Here is a 9,344-nt window from a genome sequence, read left to right as displayed (position 1 = left end):
ACGTGGCAGCACTTTCGTTATCACAAAAGACTTGGTTTCTATGATCTTTGGTTATGTTTTATTCTGCCAAACTAGTGCTCTCGCTATATTGTCTAAATTTTTTTAAAGTCTTTATAATTGTATATAATTATAAGAGGTTTAAGAATGATAACTGTTAGAAATATTTTTGACGAGCGTTGCCACCTACTTGAAAATTTTAAATCAGTCAAATTGAAAAAATAAATGAAATAATGCCATGTGGGTGTCAAACTAACGAATTTTAAGAAGGCTTGCTGTTTGAAAATTTAACAAAATTACATTGATAAAATAACTGAAATATTACAATATGGGTATCAAATTAAAGAGGTTTAAGAAACATAACTGTTAGAAATATTTTTGAGGGGGTTGCCACCTATTTAAAAATTGTAACTTAGTTAAATTGATAAAGTAAATGAAATATTGCCACGTGGGTGTCAAACTAAAAAGTTTTAAGAAGGCTACAGCTGAAAATACATTTGAGGAGGGTTGCCCCTATTTGAAAATTTAACTCAATTTAATTGATACAATAAATGACATATTACAATATAGGTATCAAATTAAAGGTGTCTAAGAAAGATGATTGTTGGAAATATTTTTGGGGAGGTTTGCCACATATTTTAAAATTTTAAAATAAAATAAATGGAATACTGCAATGTGTGTTTCAAACTAAAGATTTTTACGAAGGCTTACGGTCGAAAATGTTTTTGAAGAGGGTTGCCACCGTTTTGAAAATGTGACTCATTTAAACCGATAAAATAAATTAAAAATTACAATATTGGTACCAAACGAAAGGTATTTGAGAAATTTATAATCTTTTGGTCGTCGTCGCATGCGGACGTGTTTTTGCTCGCTCTCGATTCGCATAATATTCATATTTTCGTTACATATGTATACATTTGCCTGTACAGTGGTTAAACTATACAAGAACAAATTTGCATTCAGTCATATAAATGATACTGATGAGACAGTGACTCTGTGGTAATTTGTGCTAAAATGCCTTGTCTGTGTGGCAATAAAGTGGAACGATCGCATCAGCATAAAATTCAGTGCCCAGGGTGCAATGAACTTTTTCACTTAAAATGCGTTAATATTTTGCCGTCGGATGCTGAGTTCCTAGTGAACTCTGACAGACCTTTTTTCTGCAATACATGTGCAGATGTTCGGCGAAAGTCGATTCGCTCACCGCCTCCCCCACTGATCTTGTGCAAATTGCTGAGTTAAGTGAGTGTATTGAAAATTCTAACGACGAAAATCAACCAATATTATTGCAAACGGTCGTAAAATAAATTGCTGCTCTCTGCAACGTTGTTGCGTTGGTTAATGCACTCCGCGAAGACAATAAGCGTTTAATTTGCAAAACTGAATGCCTGCAGTCTGAACTTCACTCTTTAAAGAGTACAAGTGTGTTTGCATTGTTCAACTTTGCGTTCAACATTTGCGTTCAACTCAGCGCAGGGTTGCACGAAAAAAAAGTTGAATGGCTAAAAATATCAAAATATGAAAAAATATCAAAATATTCGCCATAAAAAGGTGTTTGCATTGTTCAACTTTGCATTCAACTTTTGGTTGAATGGCCTTTCAACTAATCGCTTTCAACAAAGTTGGTCGCCAGCCAACATTTAGCCATTCCACTTTTTTTTCGTGCAACCCTGCGTTGAGTTGAACGCAATTGTTGAACGCAAAGTCGAATAATGCAAACACTGCTTACTATTCGCTTTGAAGAGTTCGCAACTGCAATTACTACGCTCTCAGCTGAAGTGAAAGGTGTTCGCATCGACCTTCGCTCTTCTATTAACAACAATACACCCAGTAAACAATTAGCTCCCTGCACTAATACTAACGCGGCTTCACCAGCCAACTCTACTTCAGCTCTCAAGTTACGCTCTCTACCTGCTGCTACTGCAAAACGTACTGATAAGAGCAATCGGCAGATGCGTCAGAGTATCACTGGCTCTAATGCAAATGCACCCGGTCTACCTGCTGCTGATAGGAATGCTGCTTCATCTTCTTCATCTTTGGCCCCTGGCCTTGTTGCTGCTGATAATGATAAAACACCCACGAATTTCGCTACTAAAGTTGGCGATTTATCTTCTGCAAATGGAATCACAGTTAGTGTACAGAACATTAATGCTGGAACTGCTAGCAGCACTTATGCCTCCATTCTTGCTCGCGATAACGCTGGTTATAATGCTAATGCTGTTCAGGATGTTGTTGGTATTGCTGCTACTGGTAAACGAACTGATGAGAACAATCGACAGATGCTTCAGAGTATCATTGGCTCTAACGTAAACAAAGATCTCGACGTTGTTGTACGAATGAAATGGCTTCACATTTCTTCATTTCATCGTTCGGTTTCTGAGGATAAAATTTTGGATTACATCGTCAAGCATGCTAACATTGATAAACAATACTTAGTTTGTCATAGACTAATAAAAAAAGATGCGCCTCCCGATTCATATACAAAAGTCAATTTTAAAGTTGGTGTTGCCTATGCGTTTTATGATAGAGTTTCGTCATCTGACCTTTGGCCTGTGGGTGTAAAAGTACATCCGTTTAATTTTTTAGCCAGAGAGGAAAGTACACAAGATGCACCGTAGCTGCTACTGATAAAAAGCAACAGTTGGTCACTGGGGGGCTAACTATTTATTTTCAAAATGCCTCTGGCCTTAGAACTAAATCGCACGCTGTTAAAGCGTTCAGCTCGCAATTAGACTATGGCATATTTGTTATTATTGAGACCTGGTTAAATCCGAACTTTTATGATGCTGAATTTTTCGACCAAATTTGTTTGTCGTCTTTCGCAAGGACAGGGATGCTGAGAAAACTGGTCGCACGCGCGGAGGTGGTGTATTAATTGCTGTTCAACGCAAGTACTGTGCTTCATTAATTACTCTAGAAAATAGTGATTCTGTACTTGACCAGATCTGTGTCTGCATACGCGGCTCGTCGGCCTCCACTGAGTGTTTGTTTATAATTGCATCATATATTCCACCCAACAGTTTGGATTGCCTTTATAGAGCTCATGCTGGTAACATAGCTTCTTTTGTGCTCAATAAACTAGGTGACAATCATATTTGTATCTTAGGTGATTTTAATATTTCAAATATTAATTGGAGTCAAAGTTATTGCTCTGCTGGACTAATGCCAACTAATATGTCATCATCATTTGAAACCTTTTTTATTGATAATATATTAAGTCTAAACATATTGCAGATAAATCGTTTTGAAAATAAGCTCGATAAAATTTTAGATCTTATATTTATCAACGAAAATGTCAATTTTTTTCTGTCTAAGTGCCATGCACCAATTTCTCCCACGGATATGCACCATGTGGCTCTTGTTCTTAAGGTTGAATTTTATGAATTTGGTGAATCTGTCTTAGGGCGGGTAATCGCTTTTAACTATGCGCGTTGTAATTTTTATACCTTAAATCAACTTTTATCGGATATCAATTGGAACGAATTGCTTTCTAACTCTGACCCTGCTTATTGTTATAATATTTTCAAATCAGCAGTATATGATATTTGCTTGAATAATATTCCAGTTGTTAAACCAAGACCTTAAAAATTGCCTTGGTACACCAAGGGGCTGAAGAATCTGAACAATTTAAGAAATAAGTTTTATAAGAAATATAAGAAGACACAGCATCAATCTTTTTATGATACCTATCTGCATTATGTGAAGGAATTCAATTGCTTGGATAAGTTCATGTATAAAAAATATATTCTTAACTTTGAATCTAATATAAAGTCCAATCCCAAGGCATTTTGGACCTTCATTAAATCGAAGAAATCATGCTCGTCGATACCCTCTACGATTTTCTATAAAGATAAACACGTCTATTCCACTAAGGATGCTGCTAATTTGTTCGCTGACTTCTTCTATTCGAATTTTGTTTGTGACAATGATGTGTCCTGTGAGGACTTTTCTTCGGATGTTAAATCCTTAATTAATCTTGGCACAATCTCACTTTCAGCAAGCGATATTGTTAATGGTATTTCTAAGCTCAAACCATCATCAAAGATGGACATTGATGGGCTCTCAGCAGTTTTCCTAAAAAGCTGCCCAGCAGTAGTTGCTCCTCTGGAAATAATTTTTAACAAGTCTTTATATGGCGGCGAGTTTATTGATGCCTGGAAGGTTGCTTCAATAGCTCCAATCTTCAAGAGTGGCAATAAGAGTGATGTCTGCAATTATAGACCTATATCTAAACTAACGAACATCTCGAAGCTTTTTGAGGGCATTATTAAAGATAAGATTTATTTCTCTGCAAAAAGTATTATCAGTCCCAATCAACATGGTTTTGTGGTTGGGCGTTCCACTGTTTCCAACTTAGCCGTTTTCAGTGAATTTTGTGTTTCCGCTTTTACTGCCGGAAGCTAAGTGGACTGCATATATACTGATTTCTCGAAAGCTTTTGATACAGTCTCCCACAAAATACTAATTCATAAACTTGCTTGTCTTGGGTTTCACTCAATTTTCTTGCAGTGGCTTAAATCCTATTTATGCAAAAGGCAGTGCATAGTCACCATTGATGATGTGTCGTCTGATGCTTTTACTGCCACTTCAGGAGTTCCTCAGGGGAGCATTCTTGGTCCTCTACTCTTTACTTTGTTTATCAATGACATTACTTCGTGTTTTTCTCATGCTAGTTCTTTGCTATATGCCGATGACCTGAAGATCTACTCAGTGGTAAATAACAGGCTGGATATGCTGAAACTTCAATCGGGTGTATTAGATCGCATCTTTGCTTAAATATAAATAAATGTTTTCATGTTAGTTATTCGAAATTGCGCTCCCAATTTGAAAGTTCATACAGAATATCTAACTGTGTTTTACGCAGTGTTAATGAGATTAAGGACCTTGGGGTTATATTCGACTCTAAATTTACTTTTAATAATCATGTTAATTTCATTATTTCGAAATCTTATGCTATGCTTGGTTTCGTTCGGCGGAACTGTGCTGAATTTTCTGATCCTTATACGTGGAAATCGCTCTACACCTCATTTGTGCGTTCACATCTTGAGTATGCTATAATAATTTGCCGGCCTTTTCATCAGTTTAACATTGACAGGATTGAACGCGTTCAAAAGGTTTTCCTTAAATATGCTTTGCGATCTCTACATTTTACTGATCCCATCCCGTCATACAATTCTCGATTGCTTCTTTTAAATTTAAAATCTCTGGAAAGCAGGAGGTCTGTCCTCTCTTTAACTTTTGTTCTTAGCATTATTCAGGGTGTTCTTGACTGTCCGGCCCTTTTAGAGAAAATAAATCTACTATCCGTTTTATGGCAATAATAATAGAACTATCTATGCCCGTAATGCACCTCTTACCCGTGCCTTAATTGAACTTAACCAGATCTCAACTTTTATCGAGCTTGATTTTTCTTTACAAAGAAATATTTTTGTCAATATTTTGAAGTAATTTTTTTAACTAATGTTGTATTTTTACTTGTTTAAGTAGCCTGTAAGAATTATTGTTCATAGGCTACACAATAAATAAATAAATAAATAAAGGTAAAGACTGAAAATATTGAATTTTTATGAAATATTACATAATTGGTACCAAACTAAATGTGTTTGGGAAAGGTTTACTAGAAATTTGTTTAATGTTTTCACCTATCCAAAGGCCAAACAATTTAAATGAAGAAAGAATTAAAAACATAGTTATTATCAAACGACGTGATCATATTATCAACGAAATCTATATATATAAAAATGTTGTGTTCGTATGTCACAGTCGTCAAATTCGAGAACGGCTGAACCGATTTGAAACATTTTTATTTTATATTGTTTGGTATAATACCAGAACCAATAGTATCGCAAAAAACTGGAGGGTTGCCACCTATTTGAAATTTTTTAAACCCAATTATATTAATTAAATTAAAATAAGTTAATTATTACTATATGGGTATCAAACTAAAAAGGTTTAAGAAAGATAACTGTTGGAAATATTTTTGAAGAGGGTTGCCACCTATTTTAAAATTTTGGCTCAGTTAAATTGATAAAGAAAATGAAATATTGCTAGGTGGGTATCAAACTAAAGAGTTTTAAGAAGGCTTACAGTCAAAAATATTTTTGAGGAGGGTTGCCACCTGTTTGAAAACTAAACTAAATTACATTGATAAAATAAATGAAATAGTGCAATATGGGTATCAAATTAAAGAAGTTTAAGAAAGATAACTGTTGGAAACATTTTTGAGGAGGGTTGCCACCTATTTTGAAATTTGAACTCAGTTAAATTGATTAAACAAATGAAATATTGCAATGAGGGTATAAAACTAAAGAGTTTATATAATATCTACAGTAGAAAATATGTTTGAGGGGGGTTGCCACCTGTTTGAAAATAAAACTCAATTAAATTGGTAAAATAAATGAAATGTTACAATATCGGTAACAAACTAAAGGCATTTGAGAAATCTTGATTTAGAAATCTATATCTATATATACAAAGATATTTAAGAAGGCTAACAGCAGAAAATATGTTTGAGGTATAATATGGGTGCCAAACGAAAGGTATTTGAGAAATCTTGATTTGGAAATATTTTTAATAGGATTATCACCTATCTAAAAGTAAAGACTGAAAATATTGAAATTAAATGAAATATTACATAACTGGTTCCAAACGAAAAGTGTTTGGGAAAGCTTTACTAGGGAACTTTTTTAAATCTTTCCACTTATTCAAAATCGGAACAGTTTAAATAAATATAGAATTTACAACATATTATCAAACGAAGAGATCATATTATCAACGAAGAGCTGGTACACAAATTACTTAATGTAAAAAATTAATAAACAAGTAATTTTTAAGCAAAAACCACAACCGACATCAATTCTCATAAAAAATTTAATAGTACCGTTAATTTTTTCATGATCCAATGATCGGATATAAACCAAATTAGTATGGGAAAACCTGGAAATCAGTTGACGTGGTCCAAAAATATGCGGTAACAAACATAAAAAATAATAATCCGACGAATTGATAAGCTTCTCCTTTTTTTGAAGTCAGCTAAAAACTACCGAAACAAATAACAAAATGATAAAAGAGTAACGAAAATAAAAAAAAAACTATCGCATGAAAGCTGTTTAAAAAATACTTAATGAAAACTTAAAACTGTTGACAACATTCCCTAGCATTATAAATCAGTTAACTTTTAATCGTAAACAATTTATTTCGTTTGGGGTCGCCTACTACGTATATTGCGAGTAAAAAAAAATTTGAATAACTTGAGATAATATTATTATTATTATGATTATCATTACTATTGTGAACTCCTATTCCCGATCAAAGATTCCCAAAATTAAATCGAAAGCAGAAGGGCATTTACGATCGCATGATGCAAATGTTAAGATAATAAGAGCTGCAGAACCAAACCATGCAGGAACATTTTTTTACAACGGCGTGGAATTTCTGGCGTTTGCCGATGGCATCGACATCATCGGTAACAAAAATCGCGAAGTCTCTTCTGCCTTTTCCAAACTGGATAAGGAAGTAAAGCGAATGCGCCTGGTGGTAAACGAGGACAAGACGAAGTATCTCCTGTCATAAAAAACAGTCAGCGCATTCGCGCCTTGGAACCCAAGTCACTGTTGACAGCTATAAGTTCGGGAAAGTGGAGAATTTTGTGTACTAGGGAACCAGCATTATCACAGATGAAAATATCAGCATGGAAAATCCACACAGAATCACTCTTGCAAACAAGTGCTACTTTGGACTGAGTAGGCAGTTCGGGAGTAAAGTCCTCTCTCGACGTATAAAAACCGCACTCTATAAGTCACTCATCATGCCCGAGCTGTTATATGGCGCAGAATCTTAGACAATGACAACATTCGATGAGACGTCTCTTAGAGTATTCGACAAAAAGATCTTACGGAAGATTTACAGGCTTCTACGCGATGAGTTGTATGAGACTTAAAACGAAATATACATAGTGCAGGGAATGAAAATGCAGCGGCTCCGCTTACTTAGACATGTCGTTCCAATAGGAACCGAAGTTCCAGGTGTGAATGAATTCAACTCGCAATCCGCTGGTGGTAGCAGAGGAATAGGGAGCCCCCGCTGCAATGGAGAGACCAAGTTGGCACAGAGAGAAATTGACTGGCGTTCTTTGTCGAGCTCGGCCAAAATGGCTTATGCGGTTACAAACCCAAAGTAGAAGAAGAATATGCAAATGATAAATGGCGGAGTTGGGGGAGGATGCGCCAGGTGGTCCTAGGAAAATATTCCTTATCAGATGGATTCTGGCAACGGTTCGATCAAAAAATTGCATTAACTTAACTATCACTTCGTCTGTAATTGCTGCGACATTGTTACCAGGTGGGAGCATTGCCAATTCAGCTCTTGAGCTGCCATTGAACATATAAACCATCGAAACTCCCACATGCAATATTTCCAGGGAACCGGTGCACATAAAAAATCGCTTAAACTGGCTACACACGATGATATCTGCGCGCACATATGCGATAACATGCTCGCTGTCGTTTTCTACAGACGGCGAGCGGCTCATAAGTGATTTTGTAGTCAAAGCGTAAACATGGAAAGGAAAGACGCGGATGATGCAATTGCAATGCTTTTAACTTAACTTTTTTATGTATGTGTTACTTAAATTTATTTATACTTTACTTGTATGTACGTACATACATATACTTATAGTAATTTAGCCTCATTTATCAAAAATTCAATTAAATAACATGGCTTGGATGCATTTATCCGCCGATGTGCAAACTTCAAGCATCAACACAAAATGAGGTTGTTGTTTTTGTTTCCAATGCGATGCTCGCAAACCGCCCTACAAACAACGAACATGACCCGCAAGCCGCGCATGTACGCGGATATGTTCGTCGTGTGTAGCCACTGTTAAGGTCGTTGATCGATTGTTGTGAGATTTGCGTGGAAACGTTCAACCATTCGGGAATGCATTGATATTGCTCGCAGGAGATTTTACGCAAACATTGTCTGTAGTTCCCCGATTAACACTAGCGGACGAGATAAATGCTTGCCTGAAATAGTCAACATTGCGATAAGACGAACATACATACACTGCAGCTGAAGTATTCGCGCGACAATAATTGGACATTGGGAACGCAAAGCTGCCAGTCAATGAGAGATTAAGACAAATTTTTGTAACTTAGAAACATCGAAAGGAGAACTGATCAAAAGAATTTTTCTTTATTAAGAAAATGAATTATAGGAACCTCGATTGGCTCAGTGAACGGGCTATTCTTGCTGCGAAGAATAAGGATGTCTATCAACTAAATTATAGTGGTATTGAAAACAGTCGTTGCTTGAGCTGATCTGCCATTTTACCAGACTGCCAGGCCACT

This window comes from Rhagoletis pomonella, unplaced genomic scaffold (assembly GCF_013731165.1).
Source record: "Rhagoletis pomonella isolate Grant_MI unplaced genomic scaffold, Rhpom_1.0 Rhpom_scaffold_00001, whole genome shotgun sequence".
NCBI classification, from domain to species: Eukaryota; Metazoa; Arthropoda; class Insecta; order Diptera; family Tephritidae; genus Rhagoletis; species Rhagoletis pomonella.
The sequence above is the reverse complement of the archived record's forward strand: the minus strand, read 5'-3'. Positions refer to the sequence as shown.